The following is a 19,711-nucleotide window of genomic DNA, read 5'->3' on the forward strand; positions in this document are numbered from 1 at the left end:
TTAAGGTATGACGTTGGAGATAATAAAGTTTTGGTATTTACGATCTTTTCGTGCCTTTCCGTCAACTTTATGATTGATTTCGAGCAGATCGATATTTTTGTAATCGTGGGAATTTATATTTTTTAAATTGATATTTTGTAAAAAAACAGTTGTATTTTTATGCGAGAGATATTGTAACTTTGATAATTTTTCTTGTTTTGTAATTTATGTACGAAGGAACCAGAGGGGCTATTGAATATTTACGTAGAAACTAAATTATTTAAGATTTTTACAACGTATGAGATTTAGGATAAATTATGAGTAAAGGAAACAAGTTAAAATATAATTGTGCTTCTATTTCATAACAAGACGCGTTACGCGCGTGTATATTTACGTTCGTTTCTTACTGTTCCTCGCTTTTACAATGAAACGAAGGCAAGTATCTCCCCTTCTTCCTGTTGAGCACATATCATTTTACATATCGCGATTCACAATTCCTATACCGTGAAAGACTTGGTGGTAGGCTCTCGCAGAACTTTTTCTTTTTACCGGACGAGCGATCTCGACCGTCGAGATAAGAGCTGTCGCATTAACAATGCAATCAGAACGTTGAATCACGTTGCATTTCAGCCAGAATTAAATCGGGACTACTTAGTGTAGAAAAGTTATGAGATACGAGGTTACGAACCATAACCGTTCAAATTAGAATTTCTATACGCGGTATTCTCGCGTGAGATCCCCATTTTTCTGTTCGCTGCTTTTATCGAGGAGTTATTTATTACAAGACATAAAAATCTTATATTTTGCCCGATAAAAATTTCATATGCGTGGATGTCTAGAGCTACTTGAAAAAGAGGAGAGCGAGAGAGAGAGAGAAAGAGAGAGAGAGTGAGTGTGTGAGAGACCTCCGCCGGTCCATTCGTCGATGTTTTTTTTCGGAAGACGAATCCCGCTCACCTTGAAAGGTACGTCGCGTGGCTCGTCGTTCGGCCATTCGTCGGATAAAGCCCTTCAAGCGACGCGCGCAGGAAACTTTGAAAAGTCAGTCCCGGGTTTCGTGTCTCGATGCACTTTTCCCCGGCGTGAGGTGAGGAGACGCGCGCGTGCATTTTCAAGGAGATCGCTCGAGCCGCCGCCTGTATGCACCTTCGCGCATAAATTTTAGAGACACTGACTCTCATATAAATTATAAGCCGCGCAAATTATTCTTGCAGAACCGTCAGTGGGCTCACGAAAGATATGAGAGAGATGGGAGAGAGGATTTTCGGGTGCTCAGGCCGAATGTCGTTTTCAACTATAACTGCAATCGGAACTACAACTGCAACTGCAACTGGCGTGTTTTGTTCGATCGTAATTTTTTTTCGAGTCCGGCGCTTTTTCCCGTTCCGAAACTAATAACCACGATACGTCGTTATTTGATGCTCAGGCATATTTGATCTAAAACTTCACATTGTGCTTATTAATCGATCTTTTTTTTTTACGTATTGCTCATATATCACGATTCCGTTAGAAAAAAAAGTTACAATCGCTAAAATGTGAATTAGAAATGTTTCTGCAAAGTGATTAGTTTCGATCGGAAAAACAATCATAGTGGAAGCGCAGCGGGAACACATGTGTTCATCTTTCCAATATTTTTCCGGCCGTCTTTTAAGGTGAATCAATTTTTGATTGTGGTGATACTTTAATAATTTGTGACGATCATGATGCACATCGCTATTTAAGCAAAAGCTCTTTCTTCGAAAAAGAATATGTTTTGTTACCCCGTACGTTTCGGAGAGGGGTCAATTCCAACGTTACGTTTCTTCACCCTAAATCAGATTTATTGGACGGCTTTTATTCGTGAAATTGTAGCACGCGAGTCGCGTATTCTATGTGGGACTGGCGCGAGGGTAGAGCTCTTTCTCCGCGCGCGAGAAGTGCTCGCGTCCGCGTCATCGCAGGAGCGTAAGGCGGGATAGTATCTTGCCGTCGTGTTGTGTGGGTCGAGTCGGGGATCATTTCGGAAACCAGTTCCGAGCGGTCCACAGTGCACAGGTCGAAGCGCCTCGTTGTTAGGTCCCGCCGTGTGTGATCATCCAGCAAGGATTAATCCTTCCAGCGTGCTTGGGGTCACGGCGAAGCGATTCACGAGGCTCTACATCTTCATTCTGCTTTTCGCGTTCGATCGCCATTCTGCCCGCGAACATAGCAGCAAAGTTTCTCCGTTTTCCGAACATCGCGCGACTCGCTCCTCGCGAAATTAGAAAATATCGATTTCCACAGGTTTTATATCACATCGAACACATTTGCGTGAGACACGGATTGATTTTCCGAAAAATAGATGTACGTTCCGAATAGATAATTGGGTACCGATAAATGATATTGAATTTGTCAACACGACTACAGTAAAGTATCTCCATCGATAAAGTTAATTATTTCATACTGCTGAATTAAAGTAAATAAATGAAAAGTAAAATGTATCTTTAAAAATATTCTGTATAGCTTATAGGATGAAAATAGTAAATGCTTACTATTTTTGTATTACGCACGATATGATTTGTCATTATCACATTATAGTATTCGAATTTTTTGTTATAAGAAATCGTATTTACATTTGGTGTATTTTCCTCGATCGAATAATTATAAACAAATCTGAGAGTGAGCGCCACACAATTGAAAATATTCCCTGGAAATTAATACGCGCGACGCGGACGCGGAAAGTTTATAAACTTTATGACAGCCGAGTCCATCCTATTGTACCAATTAGAACGTATTTCCATTGGAAGCGTGTACCGTGATTGGCCCAACGATGGAACGAACCTATCGAGAGATGGAACGACCGGATTCTAGTCATGCAAATTTATTCCAATAATTACGTTTGTAGCTAACTCGCGGAATACCGCGGTACACAATTTTGATATTATTGACAGGTCGATGGGCGTCAGCCGTTTAAACACGGGCGAGTCGACGATACGTCTGCACGAAAATGCGACGCGAGCGAATGGACGAACGGACGGACAGACGGACGGATGAACGTATTAAACGGCTCCTGATAAAATGCCGATGGATTCTCTTTTCTCATTACAAAGTAATCGGGACTCTCGGGTCAATTGCGTTCATTCCACTTACGTACTTGACAAATGGCGAGACTTTACGCGATCATTTGTCTTCACTCGATCGACTTTGCCGTGCTCGCGCCTACAACTTCAGAAATCATATCGAACTCGATTCATTAGCAATTACAATTTGTTATATAATTATACAAGTATTGTATAATGTTTTGTTTCCGCAATCATGTAGACACGGCGTATCGTTTGTCGATGGGTGTTGTTCGAATCGGACGGAATTTAACGTTGATGCTGAAATCCATAAGAAATGACATACACACACGTGAAAATTAAAAATAACAAAACGTTATTTAATTTAAGAAATTGATTTAATTTAATCTTCTAATTTTTAAAAATAAACTACTTTACTTGATTTTGAATTTTTTAAGAACTTTTTAGGGATTTTACGTTTCGATAAAGTATTCTCATAATAAAACTAATTAAAATGTAACCGAGCTGGCACACATCTTGAACGTTAAAACTAAGCGTAACTCCTGGATGCAGCTTTTGTGCATTACACCGTCGTCGTACATATAACAATAAGATTTTAACTAGGCGGTTATGCCCGCCGCATTTTTCTCAACGCGCAACATCCCGGTGTAGTACACGCTAAAAGCACAAGATCGTTTCAAGTGCTCCACGAGTTCCGCACGTGTACTAGTCTACTCCTTCACTTCCTCCGTTATAGGGATTAAAGCTTCTAGCGGAGGAGGTGGGGTCACGTGGAACTAGTACACGCGGAATAGTTCTCTAAGTGCGGCCAGCTTTTCAAACTTTCATACCCTCGAAGCCCCAGTCATATTTTGTTTCCGGTTATCTTCTGTCGGAGACGAATTGTCTTATATTATGCGTGTGGTTGTTTCTGTCACATTAACCTTTATTAATTATTCTCATTACTGCAAAGAAAAGTCATTTGCATCCGATGTGTTGCAGATTGCTGACTAATTTACTTATTATCGTCACAAATTGTAACTTTATTTCTTGTTGCAATGTACATTGTCGTCGACAAATCCAGAAACAGCTTGTGAAAGCAATTGTAATAAATATCGCGATATTACTTATTATAAGTGGAAATTAAAGGAGTTCTCATATTTGCAATTGAATACAATGCTAATTTTACTTATTTGTGATGCAATCGACTTATCGAACTTTCATAATCTTGTTAAACATTTTTTAAGTTAACTTTTCGTGAATTTTGAAACTGTTAAATCTTAAATTTCTTTATTATCTTCTACCTAATATTTTTATTTTATTTCATCTGTCAAAATGGAAGAAGAGAAGGACTTATCGATTACTTGAAAAAGTTCAATTCACTCCTTTATGACTTGTCAGTATCGTTTCGTGATTGTACTTACAAGACGAGCCTGATGATAACTCTTGCACAAGACCGTACGGGAAACAAAAAAAACTGCTTTGAGAAAAAATTGGTTTATTGTAAATTTCGCGGTCAAAGCAGAAAGCGACCAAAGAAGAAATTTCCGTGGGGACGATGATATTTTTCGCGTTAACTCGTATAAAACGGGCGAGGCGTGGCGGATGAAAAAACGGCGGGATTTTATCGAACCCTTCACACGGACGTGTCTATCGCCTTGCCGCTCGCTACCTGCGTCGCGTACCACGCGAGATTACGCCCGCGCGAGTGCAAAGCTATTTTTTATGCAGCAGCAAGCTGCCGCGCCAGGTTTATTCTGGATTTGTAGGAGCTTTGCGCCCGCTCCGAATCGATTACCTGTGTCCTCGACATCGGACAGTTCGACAGTAATTTTCGCCGATCTGTTTATGCATTCTTCCTTATAGCTTGGAATAAACACAGCAACCAAGAAAAAACTTTTCTTTCTAAGACAAAGATTTTTTTCTAGAATCTGTGGCGAATTTCTTAAAATAAAAAAAATATATGAACTTAAATACTTGAAAAAAAATTTACTTTTTTAATATAACAAATAGTATACTAAAAATTAATATGATATATAGAGCCAAATATATATTTTCTACAATATATTAATATTATAATGCATATAAAAGCAATTGTATGTTTTATTTTTTATTGAGGGTATATTATTTTCTGTAATGTGTATTAACATTAAATATATACAAAAACAGTATTACGCGATCTCGCAAGGAATCAAGTCTCGGACGAATCCTGTTGTGCAATTAAAATCCCCCGAAAAAGTTTAATCCTCGGTTGCGCTTGGGACGATCGTGTAGGCGGGCGATCGACGGATTTTTCACGATCGAAGGACGACGATTTCCACGTACCGTTGTAAAGCGACGTCCCCGGAGCCCCGCGTAGGAGGAAAAACACGGAAGAAGAAGGGATTTATCGGGGTGGCAGGGGCCCACGTACCGGGATGGATCACTTTTGTGCCGTTCTTCGCATCCTTCTGTCCCTCTTCTCTTTGCGCGGTATAGATTCCCACGGGACGTTGGCGCACACACGATGCAACGCCGTCACACGTATGCACGCGCGCACCCGCCGATACGCACAAAGGCAGAGGAACCTCCTCTCCCTCGGGTTCCCACGTGTTTCCGACCGCAAGCCGCAGTTATAACGGCGCAGTCGCGAGTCGTCGACCAAGAGGACGACGTGAACGAGCGAGCGAACTGCCGCTCCTGCCACTCCCGAGTTCGTCGTCCTGTACCAAGCGGGACCGTCTCCTGCAATGTGCCTTCCAGCGCGCGTTGTTCTCCCGGAAGCGACTGGGAACGTCGGCCGCGACCTCGAGGTCGAAGAAGACGCCAATACTTGGCGATTCTCTTCTCCTCATGTATAGACTCCTTCGTCTCGACTCGCTCTCGTTTGCTTCGCGATCAATTACTGTTCTTCTTTCCGCAAAAACATATTTGATTATTTGATATATTAGGAGACAGCGTACGTTTTGTTGTATATATATTTATTTAATTAGACGATATTTGGTCGCGATAGCATGTATGTGAATATTCAAAAATATGAAATTCTTATTTGTTTCACTCTTATTTAATAATCCTCGACAAAATTAATCTTATTTATAAAATTAAATAGTTGACGAGATTATCATGAAATGTCTGAATTTTAAAAGATAATCTTCATAATAATTCTGACATTCTCTTTTAGATATGTTGTGCTAGGTGATCACTAAGATAAACATACATTTTTTCAAAGTTTGCATACCTTATTTAATATGATTGATCGATATTTAATTTAAACCTCGTGTATTTGCGCAATATATTTCTCATGCTTGATAAATGGTTTCTTAACTCATTAATTAAATATCCTATCTTGTATATTGTCGTGTCACTTTCGAATCTATGCATATTAGCATTTACTAATCGAGAAATATTCCCCCAGAACAAATTGCCCTCTTTCTCTCTCCTGTGCATTCTCACGCGTATCGACGCGTATACGCAGGCACGTATCCATTCTCTTATTCTTTGCGAGGAGGTGGCTTGAAATGACTCACTCTTGCCTCACATGGGTGAGTTCTCGCATGTACCGCGTGCCGGGCAAGGCCGTGTTTTTACGTCGCCTCTCCTTCATGAGATAGAGAAAGAAAGAGAGGAGGAAGAGAGAAGATTGGTAAACGTTTGCACTTAGGACGCTGTTATACGGACATTCTATTTTTATTGTCGCGTCTGGCGCGCGCGAACATGTCGATTTTCGTGTTGGTCACGCGGTGGCGGTACGCGCGAGGGATGCGTTCACGTAAAATAAACGTCACGATGCTGCACCGAACATTCACCCGTGTCGAATTTATGACGATCGAACGATCCTCGTTGGCGGTCGTCGTTCAATCGTGTTTGTAGCGTTCCCTCGCTAACTGGAATTAATTCTAGAAACAGCTAACCGTTGCAAAAATTGCCCCCCTAACTGCTTTTATACATCTTGAAAAAAAGAAAATAATTAAAAAAGAACATGCGTTCAATGCATTTCGATGCGATTAAAAATACATCGTTGGTAGCAGTATTTGATATAAATACGTGGCTAAAAAAGTCAAAGTAGAAGAAGAATTGCGCGTCTTATTTGTGCATACGTCACGTTTGTTTTTGGCCGACGAACCGAGTTACATCTTGTCAGAAGAGAATCGAAAATTATAACAGATCATCGTTTAACATCACGATCATGATATTATCTATCCAAGCCGAATGAATAAGAGCAGCGATGCGAAATGTTCATCCAACTCAATTCCGTATCTGATGCATCTTGTGCGTGCACACTTTTCAGCGCGCGTTGATTCGCGATCTGCTCTGCGGCGGGACGATGGTCGAAAGTCTCGCGAGGGGATCTTATCGGCACGTTACGCTGCCGCACCGCTGGTATCGCGTGGTAATATCACGACGTAGGAAACGCGACGGGACACTTGGATTCGCGGAGTAACGGAACATCCGGCCCGATCAGACCGCCGATCAGATTAAGAACAAGTCGTTCTTCTTGATCTTGACATTGCGGTAGCTTGTCTGGGAATCTAGCACGACGGTGATAGAGAAGTCCGGTCGGAGTGACAGCAGGTCGATCAAATCCCGAACATTACGACGTGTGAAATTATCACAGTTTTAACGACGCATGCGATGACACATTTCTTTTTTTTTTTTCTTATTCTCGGATTTTACTTTGCTCTCTTCTTTTTCTTGGAGGGGTTTTTTTTTTAAAGAAACCATTTGTTATCACCAGCCGGAAACGCAGTGATGGGCCACTCTGAAATCACAGAGAGACCGCGATAGCGGAGTCTTGATTAGGCGACATACTTTAACATCTTGTACGTGTGTCGTGACGACCGTGTTACAAGTGTAAAAGCCTGCATTTTTCTACAATTCCCTTTTTTCGACCGAATTATCATCAAACTGCCTTTTACTGCGTTAATAATTAAATTGCGATTATTCTCGCTAATGAAACGAAAAAATGTTAATGGAAAATACTGATATTCTACAATGCGACATATCGGGCACTTGTATTTTGTGTAGGAAAAATCGTAATACGTAAAATTGACAGTTGCATAACAATGGGAATGTTTAATGTTGCTTTAGTATCTTTAATTTAGCCAATTACATATTTTTATCAATCAATGTGAGCATTTAAATTATGAACCATCAAGTATCAAGTTTTACTTGACCGTACATTTAGTAATTATTCGTAAATGAAAAAGTTTATAATTTATTATTTCTACTTATTTTTGTAATAATTTTCATGAGTCGATAATATATTCAAATACTGCCTATTTATTTTATGGATGTAAAAAATGGAAGAATTCACGTACTTTAATGACTTTTTCCATGTGCTTCAACCGCTTTTTAATTCAAAATTAAAGTTTTAAGGATAGCCTGCCCGCAGACGAAGTCGAAGAGACGAAAGCTTTGATTGCAGCGATGATTTGTTGCGATTTAACGTCGTCCGAAAGAAAGAAAGAAAGACACCTAACGTTATATATTCAATGTTATATTTACGATTTCTGTGTACTTCTAAGTACTTCTAAGTAGAGAAGAAGAAAGTAATAGAAAAAGAGATTTAGGATTTAAGAAATCAAATCGCACAAATCGCGCGAGTTTCTTTTTTCATATAAATGTAGAAAAATAAATTATCTCGTATCTTTATAATCGATTAAATTACTATAAAATTGATTCACGTACCGTCCTTCATTCGATCACTTTGTTGCTGTACGATGTGATATCGCTCGTGATAGAGAAAATGCATAATTAGTATGTTTGTTTAGAAGCGAGGGGCAAAGGTGAAACGATACGTATATATTATGCTATAAGTATGTAGGAGTGGTATAATGAATGCGGAATAAATGAATGGCTATGTCTCGAAGTGAAATACTACGATCTTTCTTGGTAACTGAACAGAGTAGTACGGTGCATCGTTGCTATTCGGGAAACACCTGACCACCCACTAGGCTAGACGTTTCCTAGAAGGTCGTATTCCCGGTTTTCTTGAGGCCGTTAGGCCATAGATTCCGCTTGAATGTAAGTCTGGAATACCTCGATTATACTTTATAAAGATTCTTTATACAAAAAAAAAATAGAAAACATTCTTCGTTAAGAAAATCTTAAATTATCACAGCTAACGAATATTAGCGATTTATCAAGTGAAAAATAATCCCGGATTATTAATTAGGATGTAACATTATTTAACATAAAAGACTTTTTTTATTCAAAACTTCTATATAACGTTGAACTGAACAAGCGTATTTTAGCGCTATGTCCGTAGCGATATTCAGAAAGCAATATTTAGAGCCAATGCGACTACGAATGTCCGCGGTTGTAGCGAAAGAGGAAACAGGTTGGCAGAACACGGGAGTTTTTATGCGAATCTGTGTCGAGCAGCAACGGCGATAGTGGAGCTTTACTACCCCGTGCGTCTGTCGGGTGATTCGCCCTCGAATCGAATTCAAATTACATTCCCTCCATCTCCCTCTGCGGAAGCTCTTTGCGGTCATGGGACACCGCCCTATGGTAGTACGATTATATTGTACGGTCCGCTAAAAGCGGCTAGGAGCTGAACCGTTCGTCCGAAAAATGTCCGCGTTATCGCCGCAATACAAACGATTGGTGTAAACAAGGGCGAGCGCTATTAACAAAGCACCACGTGAAGCAGCAATAAGCGGTGCATCTAAACGGCTCATTTCGGTTACGCACAATATGTGCGTTTAATGTACGTTTCTAATGTACAATACAAATCATCAAAAGTAAAGTCCTCTGTTTCTCATATTTCGCGAGATATAAGATATCCTTAGCAAAAATTCTCCGCAAGATACTTGATAATCAGATAATCTAGCACGTTGTCTGATTTATGAAACCGTCACATCTCAATTACGATTTGACAAACGACACATACATACATCATAATTTTGGATTGGGAAGTTTCTAAACACACATTCCTCTATGCGTACATACTATATGTCTGTGTTCTTTTCACGCAGTCATTTTCTCGATAAACGTCTGCGAATGTCTGCGTGTCTCAGGTATCGAGGATGATTAAATGTTATTACGGCTTACGCCTCGTAGCAATTAAGATACAGCGCTTGCCTCAAGGATCGTACGTCGATCACACTGCTAGAATAACGCGACTTCGCGGGAGGAAAGCTATTCATTTCTACGGTATTAATCAAGGGATCTCTCGCCCACCTCTCTTTTTCCACGAGTGCTCCTTTGCGGTTACGGGACACCCTGGGGTATCCCGAAGAAGAGCCAGCCGGTGCGGCCCGTTAACGAGTAGTTACGCCCCGGATCTCCTCTTTCTTCCTCTTGCTTCTTCTCTCGCGATTCTCTTCGGTAGCCACCGGAGCGACGGCGGCGGCGGCGGCGGCGACTGGTATGGCGTTCCGTATAGGAGGTTTACCTATATTTAACCCGATAAAAATACCATCGCGCCTCCCGCATGACGGCCTCCCGGCCCGCCATTCCCGATTTAACTTATACCGATGACTGCGCGACCGAGAGAGGAAGAGAGTCTCAGAGCTCCCTGGCTCGTGCCTTGCCGACCGTAAATCCACGAAACAAATCGGTGCAGCCGTGACAAAAGGCCTAAATGCCCGTGGCGACTGGCTGAGATAGCTGTCTAAACCTTTCCTGGATGGACGGATTCGCGAACTGGCTGAGAAACGTTTTTGTCGGAGGCATCTCTGATCGAGTCGATTAGTGACAAAAAAACAATGTCAATTAAACTCTTACAGACACTCTTGCAGAACATCCGTAAAAACCCATCTTTATTCTCTGGAATTTTTTAAAAATAATTTACATAATCTTATTGTAATTGTAACTCAAAAGAATAATTAATTGATATAAATAATTCTCTCATTTTCGCGTGAAAACTAATTTTTACCCGAATACAAAACAGTTAACATCGTAACAAACTGTACAGATTTTGAAATTATGTGTGGAAGTGTATTCATTTCTACCAATTTATTTTCTCTTGTAGCCATTGGGCGATAAACTGGCTCGAGATAAACGGGGCGCCGTGTCTTAGAGGATAAAGATACAGTTATATTTTCAGAAATGTCACGGTTGAAAGATGACTATTTACCATTTCCTTGACTGGAATTTAGTATCAACTTCGACCGAATTGGTTCGTGTTTCAACATTGTAAATCTGCGGGAAAAGACAGATTATTATCTCCATAATAAAATACCCAAAGAGGCTCTCGATGTAACATTCAACAAATACGATCAACGAATGATCATTAATCTCACGCGGCGGGACGAAAGATTCGCGACGAAATTGTTAGACGCCATCCCACCCGCTCGCACTCTCCTCCGTTTAACTTTAAACACTGAATCACAATTTCAATGTATCGATTATTTTAACAGCGTGAAGGATAAGTGCGATTCTCGATTGAGTGACGTATCTGTCGGAGACAATTGCTACGCGTCAGCTACGTTGTTGATTGATGTATCGAATTCTCGAATTAGACATTGACTTGGAGCATCGATCGTCGTGGGGCTTTTCTTACCGAAACAACCGTAAATCCGCGAAGCGGATTGCTGCGAGATAAAGTGTGCCGCGACGCGATCACTTTGCCTGACGCGTTGTAAACCGGCAATTGTTGGTTTGTCGTTTACGATACTTGTAAATATTTGTACAGATTTTTGGGAAAATCTAGTAAGAAGATGAGTATAAAAATCAACGATTCCTTATCAAATCAGTACAAATTTTGAGCGCGGAAACATAATACATCGCCGTTTCGTTGATTCAAATTTAAAGCGAGAGGAGCAGCGAATACTTCCGAGTCATCTTCTTGGCGCGTGCCGCTCCGATCATAAATCCACGAAACAAATCGGTGCTTCCACGACAAAAGGGCTAAAGACCCTGCTGGCGATCTACCGTGGAAAGCGAAAGATTTCCGGACCTCTATAAGGAAGAGAGAGTCGTGATATAGCGGACAGTAATTTATTTCATATTCTTCGGACAAAGAATTTCTTTCAAGGTCTTTTTCACGAAATAAAAGGTAGGCAAGAGACGAATGATAAACAATAAATATCAATGAAAAAGTTTTATTAGTAAGTGAATTAATGTTTACATGTCATTAACGTACGCAGTAATGAATATACGTTTTCAAAGCACTAAGGGTAAAGAGAAAGAGAGAGAAGAGAGACTTTAATTGGCGGACATCGATCCACGGTTGATCGCAACCACGAATCGAAATGATAATAATATATTTTATGTCATTATCTAGAAATAATTACACGTCGGTAACTTCTATTAGCGAAATTAATGGAACAATTGGCGTATTCTGCGGCCACTATCGCATCAGAAATCGATTATCGAAATACTAAAGTATTTCGTATCAATTATAATTAAAATGAGGCTATTTACAGCTCTCATCCTGTAGCTTGAATAAATGAGAACCTACCGAAATATTGACCGTATAGAAATTTGTGATTTTTTTTTGTAAATGTTAATAGAACGTGTACACTTTTTTTTAATTTTTATACCTCTTCTCTTTTAGAGAGGAGAGAAATGCTATAAACTGTTAAACCTAGAATACCTGGCTGCTGTAATGGAATTTTCGCCCAAGCGGTAATTCAAGTTCTGGTATAATTTCTGATATTAAAAATTTGATAGCTTAAAATGACATTTATTATAATAAGATTTTTGTACATTAAAAGAGTTAGTTGAAAGAACTAATTATTTTAACAATCTGTAATATATAAAAAAAAGACATGACAAATTCTTAATTATGTTGGATTTTCATCCAGTTATCGTTGATTCAAGAATATGAGAAGTATTCTAAGGTTAATTAAGATAATTCTTCTGGTATCTAATTGTAGTGTCATTACAGTTCTCGTTAATATAGTCACCGTTATTTTTTTTTTTTTTAATATTACGAACGCTAAACATTTTAAGGTGTCAGTTGTAACTTTTTGTGAAACTTAAATTAGCGTGAAAGTTCGTAAAGATACGCGAGCTGCTCTCACTCGCGTGGAGATCGCGCGTCGCCACGACGATTACGCGCAAATGCGTCCCCGGTGGTCTGAGAGTTGCGCAATGATAACGATGACAAAGACTCCAGCGACACAACAGCGCGATAATGACGGTGGTAATGAGCGACGCTCTTTCGCCGCGAACCGAGACAGGATCGTACAATCTCGTCTTTCACGTTTAGAACTCGACTATCGGCGACTTATGCAGCGTATTTTCTTAGGCGTGCCCGCAGCACCTTAGTCGTGTGGCACAAGAATTTGCCGCATATCTATTTCTCGTTGTACGTACGTCGGTTTTACGCGTGCTGAAGCTTCTTCTTCCGCAGAGTGCCACGTGGGAAAAGAGAAATTTCTCACGTACACGTAACAACGCGCGGTGTAACGTCGTGTGCGCACCGATCCGCGCTGTCGTGTATTGCGTAAACGAATGATTGACGTGCTGCTGTTTACGCCGACATTTCGCCGTCCGCACCTATGCCGCTTACATGACAAACGTAATGAGCCACTACGCTTCCAGCCGAGAACCAAGTCACGGAACGTGATCGAGATTCGTGCGGGTATCGTTGAGTATCTTCCTTCATGTTACGTTCTGTAAATTCGCAGTACGTCAAAAAACCAAAAATATATTTAAAAAGAAACACTTTCATTATTATGAGCTATTATTAGTATTTAACACGTCTATCACATTGAATCACTCTGTTGTACTACACTACGTAATTTTATTTACATTTTTAAGTAAGTGATGTAAATATCAAAGCAGATGCGTATTGTCGCAACGTGGTTACCTCAATCTGAAATTAATGGCTCCAATTTTTTCGTATCGTGTCTCGTAACCGCTTGCTCTCGCGTTCACGTTCGTAAATGTGCGCGTGGCTGACATACGTTCGCACATATAGCGGAACTCGAGATTTCTGTTCGAAGATTGCGTAAACGATTGACTGACGTTCTAGGAACGGTGTTTTCTAAAGTAAGTTGTCTGCGGCAGGCTTGTAGCGATATTACACCACGGTGAACGTCTGCTCGTGTGTAGCTGCTTCGCGTACGTAATTTTGCGCGCGCGCGTTGTGTGCGTGCTGTTTATGCATTCGTGTACAAGTGTGTGTGTGTGTGTATACACGCGCGTCATCAGTGCCGATAAGCGTAGCGCTCGAAACTTTACCTATTTTTCAGTACGGCGCACACTTCCAAGTTGGTTCGATTCGTTTGGCTCGATTCGGTTAAGTGCGATCCCGTCGTGCGAGTTCCGTCAAGCGTACATTCTCATGTTGGCTGAATTAGTCAGAATTGAATTAATTCATAACCCTAACTGTCCATGATTCGATTACATCTCGGTTGCGTCACATTCCGATTTATCGAGATCATATGTCATGATACGAGCGAGACGAGTAGAGTACAGCTCGAAGAAGTCGAATATCCGTATCAGCAAGTAATACACGTGTGGGAAAAATCTATACTATTATTACATTGATATTTGCAGTGGAAAATTACAGCGTGAAAAGAAGGTGTTTTGTCGATCTGTCTTTTAAATATTTAAAAAGGCTTTTTCGCGAAATATTTTTCTCGTTCGCTTTTACAAACATCTTCTTTTCACGCGCAATGTGAAAGATATAGGATTGCTGTGAAAGCGGTCGCGTGACTTGGCCGTTGAGTTTCATTGTGGCCTGCGAGAGAGAAAAAAATCTGTCGCTCGATGACGATTGCGTATAACTCTCGGCGTCGAAATTAAATTCAGCGAACGAATCCGCGACGTTTGGGAATGTGAAAGTATCCCTTATGCTCTAAGACGATCGCGGATGAGTCGCATAACGGTCGCTCATTGCTCGCCGCTGTGAAATTTTCAAGCATTCATCACCAGTCGACCCGTCTCGTGGCACAAAGGAGTGAGAGATGACCGCGCAAGGAGAGAAAGAGAGAGAATGTGCGAAGCTTATCTTAGCATCACGTACGCATTGGCGTGTTGTATGTATATTGAAGATTACGCGTGTATAGGTGGAGTACCAGTGAAACACACTACGTATATACAGGGGATTATTTTTAGATTCGCCCCGCGCGCGGTCCGGCCGGCGATTATTCCTCGCTAAATCATAACTTTCGCTACGCGATCTCGTATAGCTCGCGCGAGCCGGTCCGAATAAATCGTTTCGCAAATCCGCCGCTCTTCGATGTGCTTTCAGGGCCAGGCCCCATCCATTTTAATCATTAATTGCCGACAAACAAGAAGAGAATAAATAACAGTCTCTTAAAGTCACAAAAAGTTTTATAATTAATTGAAATTGTTGATTAAATTAACGTCTTAATTGACATTTTTAATATCAAAGAAGAAAGAAAAGAGTATATATATATATATATGAATGTGTAATGAAGAAAAAATAATATTATAAGTTATCGAATGAAATTTTATTTTTAATTAGACACAAATGCGATCTCTTTTCTCTATATCTCTATTTCTATGCATTTTTCTCAACTGAGCGTCACATGTGTCACAAATCGATAATGGAATGCCTTTCGACAACGACGTCAAAAGTTTCCTACGTTTTATTTAGCTTATTCTTCTCTCTTTCTCTTTTGGCCTATATCTTACTGGTATAATAACTTTGTGTTCGGTTTACACCGCTCAAGTGTAACGACATACTTGAATTAGGTGCGAAATGCGCGCAGCAGATCTTTCTACGCGCTTCCGGGATCACGATGTCATTTCCGCGTGTACACACCAACGGGATGACCGAGTGGAGGGAAGCCGTGGTGTCGCACCTGCTACACACGTGTTCGTGAAAGGCACGTGTCTCTTGGCGCGGCGGCGTCTCAGCCACGTCTCATGTTCCAACGGTGTCGGGTGAGGCAGCGGCGGCGCTCTTGTTGTTCACTTTATCATCGAGATCTCGGCGGAATTAATCGCACGACACGATTATTCGATCATGATCAACATACGCGCATCCTTCAAGTGAATTCGTTATATCGCGTTACATTGTAATCGAAACGTTTAACTTTTTGATTATGCGAAGGAACATATATATGAATTTATAGAGAGAAAGCTGTCGTGAGCTTAATTTTAAAAACAATTTTTTTATAAATACATTTTTTACAATATGGTTGTTCCGTATAATATTACATCTATCGTTGCTTTTTTTATTCAGAATTATCGTTAATTCCATGGAACCATTGCATTGTAAATGTACTGAAAATTTTAAATTAAGTACATTCCTTGATAAAAAATCTCTAACCAGTTACGTGTGGATGAAATGTTAAAATAAAAGATTAATCAAGAGAATATTTTATAAAATTACAGATAATTTTATAACCAAATATTTCAATTTTTTACACTAACATAGCCAATTATTTTTGGCAGGGTTATTGAATTGTCGAATTATTGAATTCAATAATTTTATTATAATGTATTTATATTAATTCGATTGCCTTTATTCTCGCGCTAGTAATAACTATAACGTTTATAATACTAGTAATAATTATAACGTTTTGTAACGTATCTTTATCTTTATCACGTAATATGTACTAAACGATTGTTGACATAAAATTGTAATGAATACTTATCAAGGGGAAAAACTAGTAGAAAGGTTTTCCGTTCAAGATTTTGTATACGAAGTAATTTGGTCGACTCGCATCTTCCAGCCTCTTTCCGACTTCTTTGATCGACGCTCGTTTCCGTCCAGCGAGAGAGAAACGATCAGCGCTCGGCGGTCACGAGCCGCGATCGATAAATCAGTCGCGACGACGTTTACAAGTGCCGCGCGCGAAATCTCCTCGCTACCGATCTCGCGCGCGCACGTGGCACGCGCGGCGGCCACGTGGCACGCGCCCGAGCGAGCGCGATATCAGGCACGAAGCGCCTTCTCTTTCGTCTCATCTTCCAGGAGACGACGACGACGACGTCACCTTGTCTCGCCTTAACGGCGGATCGCGTCTTCTTCACGCCTGTCATGTCTCGCTACGGCACGGATAATGTAAAGCAGCCGGTCTCCTATCGTTCAAGCGATTCTACGTTTTTCAGTCTCCGATTTCTCGCGATCGTCACTTCCAAGGATCAATGACGATGGACTGTGGTAGCGTCGGTGTGGCACACACACAGCGACCTTTTTTCTTTCTCTCTCTCTCTCTCTCTCTCTCTCTCTCTCTCTCTCTCTCTCTCTCTCTCTTTCTCTCTCTCTCCCTCTTTCTCTCATTGCTGGCTAGATTCCGCTCTCGTCTGCCTCCTCCTCTTTTTTTCTCACGCACCTTCTTACGTCCGTACCTCGCGGCCGTTCCTATTACCTGAGGACACGTGTCGACCGATCTTCTTCTGGACGGCGATGCGCTCGGAATAAGGAGGGCTTTCTTGCGAAACCGAAGAGGATAATGAGGCGCGACAGGACGCCAATCGACCGATGTGATTTTACGGAGGTGCGTGTCGATTGCGAAACGTGTTCTTCTCTTTTATTTACCATTGAGTACGGTTGTCTCGATTACTTGAGTTTACATCAAGACGCATTCTTGAAATAATGTGAACCAAACTTATCGTTAAATTTGTGATATTTCTACCTTTGTCGCGCATCATTAGCTTTGTTTTATGTCATAATCCACTCAGAATTAGACAGGTCTTTTTTCAAAACCTTGAGTTAATGTTTTATAATTATTAATTCTGCAATTTTATTTTTTAATGAAATATGAAAAACATTTAAGATTTTTATAGGAAAAACTTTAATAACAAACTATATAAACTAAAATAAAAAGAGACAAAAAGACAAAGAGAAATATTGAATATGAAAAATGTGGCAAACACTTTGTTTCATTGTTGTTCCAATACAATCAAGATAAATTTCCTGGAAAGATTTAATCGTTTTAGAAAGAAAATAGGATACAATAGGGGAAAGCAGGTAGGAACGTTATACCTTAAATTCTCTCTAATATCTATTGTATATATCGTGTCACCGAAGGGACTATCAGTAGGAGGAAAAGAAGTATTTTATGACCTATGGTCGTCGGCTTATGGTATAAGAAATATTGTTGAAATAGTTTAGGTACGGCTAAAATGATACAAAATTGAAATAAAATCTAAATAAAATTAAAATTGATTTTTTAATTCTTTTAGCTGTTGTTTTTTTTTTTTAGGATTTTCTGTGAATAAATTAATTTTATATATGTGAGAAATAGTTACAGATATTGAAATATTTTACAAATATACAAAATACACGAATATAGAACTCTACTGTAGAAATACACGAAACTTGTATGGGACGGATGTCTTGAGAAATTTCAACGCAAGTGGATGGAGCTGACTCACTGTTTGTTATGCAAAGTAACCGGAAGTCTTTGCTTTGTATTTTTCAGCAAGTCGAATATCTATCGCCGCATTATATTTAGGTTCATACAACAGCACGTGCTTCTCTCAGAAATAGGGAATATAAAATGTGTTCCTGAAACATCCTTGCTATTAGAATTAAACATGAGATTCTTCCTTTTAGAATTTCAATTTGTCTCGTAAATAATCATATTCTCTAAAGGAATTTAACCCTTGAATGGCTGTGACTGAAAAGTGTAATTTTATGAGTATTATTTTTATTGAAACCCTGTCTATAAAATTTTCTAAAATAAATCTTTCGTACATTTATTTGTACATACATTTGATCGTTAAACGTTAAATTATATGTGTGTGTGCTAGTTTATTAAAGTTTTAGTTTTATATAGATTTTATCGGCAAAACGAAATATTAAATAGAATAATTTCAAGTAATGTCGGCTACGCGCCCGCTCTAGAATGAAGGATATCGTAATGAATTTCTTTAGGCAATTGCATCTCTTTTAACGTCGGGAATATTCAATAATTGCGCGTCAAAGCGATACTATGCAGAATTGTTGGAATTAATGGAGCACCCTGGGCAAATGGGATTGGTAACAGCTGCGACGGAAATCATTCTCTCTCTTCTTCCTGGCCTTTTTTTCTTTTCCACACCCCCTCGATTTTCACCCTCGAAGTTTCCGACAGACGACTGATAGAGACATCTTAAACCGCGCGAGACAAAACGTCGTTTCTAAAATTGGTCTCATGTGCGCCATGCACGACCTATGTTTACACGCATCATCGGGAGAGAGGGAGACTGATAGGCAGGAGGAGTGCGGTGCGGAGGAGAAGAAAAGGAAAACGGCAAAAGAACGACTTCCATAGCCTGGACGCGGTTCGGGAAACCGACGAAAAAGGGAAGAGTAGAAAAGGAGGAGGAAGAGATGGTGGCGATGAAGGAGGCTGAAGAGAGGAAGAGGGGTATCGGCGGCTAATTTCATCTTCGCACGTGCGTACGACGCCTAACAGCAGCAGCAGCAACGGAGGCAGCGAGTAAGCCAGCGAGCAAACAGGCAGACTCCTTACGCAATGCGTACGCACGCGCACGGATAATCCCAAAATTTACGCGTGGCGACACACGCGATTTTACACACGTGTGGGGTGTACTGCTCAGTAGAAGGCGATGGTTAACCGATCATTATTAATAATAGAACTAACCGGCCGAAATCATGGGCGCGTTCTGGCGTATCGCGGTTCCCCACGTTCGAAGGTTTTTAACCATCCGGGAACACGCGTCTGTCGCGCCGTCGATGCGCGGCGACATTCCCGATCAGGCTGAGCACCTCATTAATTTCGCATTGGTTTCCATGTAGAAAATATATATAAATGTACATACATATGTATATAGAGAGGCAGTGGGACCTAATACAGACATAGAAAGACTTTGAAAACTTGGAAAACTCTTTCATAACGATGGCATTGCCA

General features: G+C 40.3%; 1 protein-coding gene and 1 long non-coding RNA gene across 8 annotated transcripts in view; one reads left to right on the forward strand and one right to left on the reverse strand.

Moving 5' to 3' along the window:
* The window catches only part of LOC105837396 (LIM domain-binding protein 2), a 156,759-nt gene that overhangs the window by 78,788 nt on the left and 58,260 nt on the right, over positions 1–19,711 (forward strand). The window lies entirely within an intron of this gene.
* LOC114253986 lies at positions 7,677–15,301 on the reverse strand. The gene is made up of 2 exons (XR_003625414.2): positions 13,741–15,301; positions 7,677–13,544 (listed from the first exon to the last, which is right to left on the reverse strand). It is a non-coding gene; the product is annotated as an uncharacterized LOC114253986 (long non-coding RNA).

The sequence above is a fragment of the Monomorium pharaonis genome, chromosome 1 (genome assembly GCF_013373865.1).
Source record: "Monomorium pharaonis isolate MP-MQ-018 chromosome 1, ASM1337386v2, whole genome shotgun sequence".
NCBI classification, from domain to species: domain Eukaryota; kingdom Metazoa; phylum Arthropoda; class Insecta; order Hymenoptera; family Formicidae; genus Monomorium; species Monomorium pharaonis.